Here is a 1950-nt window from a genome sequence, read left to right as displayed (position 1 = left end):
ATATATATATGTATGTATATATATATATGATGGCTTTGTTTCAAAGGTTTAAAGTTGTAGCCTTGATAAAGTATGTGATAAAATTGTGCCTGCTCTCACTTTTGATGCATTTGGCTGAATTCGAGCCCACAGAATGTTTCTCTACACCTCTTCATTGATCCTGATACCTCAGCAGTGAGTCAATAAATGCCAGAAGTGTGCCAGAAACCTTGGCAGTCATACAAGCCTGAGCCAAAACACAAGTGCCACTATTTTTTTTACATGTGAGATGTTAGGTTTTTTTTCTCAGCTTACCCTATCCTTCCAATATTCTTGATCTAAGTTTGTTTATGTGTCTACAAAACTACTACTCAAAAAATCTACCCTGTGCTATGTTGAAATTTTATTTTATTTAATTTTATTTTATTTTATTTTTTTACCAGTTTCTGGTCTTTCTGCTTTTCGGACTGCCGAGAGGGGTTATATCTTGTAATAAATCCTTAGAAGTTCTCCTAAAAAGTCTTGAAAACATGCACCCTGCACAGAATTGCAGACTTTCTGTGGCATCATAAAAGCTTTGTTTTATTCAGCAAGTAAATTATTTCTTATCGTCCACGAGAAATGTGCCCCTTCATAAAGTAGCCATTTTAACTGTATATTTTGTGTGTGTTAAAGCCATTTTATGAGAATAATTCATGATTTCCACCATTCTTTTTAAAAATCTCTCTCAGCTCTTTCAAACCCCCAAATCAGCCTAGTAAATAAAATCTGTTTGATTTATATCCTTTGAAACTTTGCAATTCAGTCAGTATGTGAGAATAGAAAAAGCTATATTTTCCAACACAGGTCTTTCAGTATTAATGCAAACCAAGTGAATTTAAAGAGAACACGTGGGGAAAAAAGCAACCCTTTTATATGCTTGAGAACATCTACACTGACAAAAATTATTTTTGGGTGTAGTAACATTTATTTAATTGTTCTTTTAAATGTTACAAAAAAAATCAAAATCTCTAAACTACTAGAATTTACTAAACAATATGCGTTATATTATATATCAATAGTACTGTGCAAAAAAAGTAAATGCTAATATTCTTTTACCAGTAATATTTCAGTGCTTTTTCTGGAAAGCACATAAACATGAATATATTAAGTAAGTTCTACTCTTCTGGGCTAAAACTGAGGGTGCATGCACACACAAAGGCTGCTGCTCCTCATTCCCTTGCTTCACTTTTCAAGGAGAGGACAAGACATGGTCGAAATAAAACATGAGTTGTCTGGTTTCTTTTGCTTGAACACATTTGTTGGTGTGCAATAGTTTGATGGCATAATGTAGTTGATATTTAGTTGTCAGGGAACAGGGAATGCATATTGTAGCATTCTGCTGTGTTTGGCTGTTTGTCATGTGACTGCAGTGGAGGATTGTGGGTAGGATTCATGTTTGTTGTTGTTAAATCATTTTAGGGAATTGGTTAACATTGTTCTTTCAGCGATTAGTCTGTTGTGTTGCTTTAATTTATGTGTTCATTGTTTGTTAACTTGTATTAAACCGTTCAGCAGAAGTAACCATTTGTGAGAGTGGTAGGCCTAGTCATTAATAAGACCTGTGAGTTTCACTTTGTCTGTTTTGTTCATGAAGAAGAATCCAAGAAAGGTTCTTCAAAACTGCCACCTGGTGGTGAAAGTCTTGAACTACAACAAGAGCTACACCTCTCTCTGTAGCTGTGAGGTGTCATGCTACAATATTGTGCTTGACGCATGTGCACTGTTATAAAGAACTTGTAAGATTTACTAGAAAAAATCCTTGTAACAATTTGCTCTAATGTTGGTTAAATAAATTTAAATGCTACAAATTCATGCAATATTTACTCATCATCATCTAGTAAAAGTTATTAAAAATATTTAAAGATTTGTGAATAAATCAGGTAAATTTTCTTAATTTGCTCATTTAAATCTTGTAACATATACTTGATC

General features: G+C 33.3%; 1 protein-coding gene across 1 annotated transcript in view; it reads right to left on the bottom strand.

The window, feature by feature from the left end:
- The window catches only part of LOC106514228 (CUB and sushi domain-containing protein 3), a gene marked incomplete in the record, with an annotated part of 356940 nt that overhangs the window by 291830 nt on the left and 63160 nt on the right, over positions 1-1950 (bottom strand).

The sequence above is a fragment of the Austrofundulus limnaeus genome, unplaced genomic scaffold, assembly GCF_001266775.1.
Source record: "Austrofundulus limnaeus strain Quisiro unplaced genomic scaffold, Austrofundulus_limnaeus-1.0 Scaffold18, whole genome shotgun sequence".
Classification (NCBI taxonomy): domain Eukaryota; kingdom Metazoa; phylum Chordata; class Actinopteri; order Cyprinodontiformes; family Rivulidae; genus Austrofundulus; species Austrofundulus limnaeus.
Note: the sequence above shows the minus strand (reverse complement) of the source record. Positions and strands in the feature narration are given on the sequence as shown.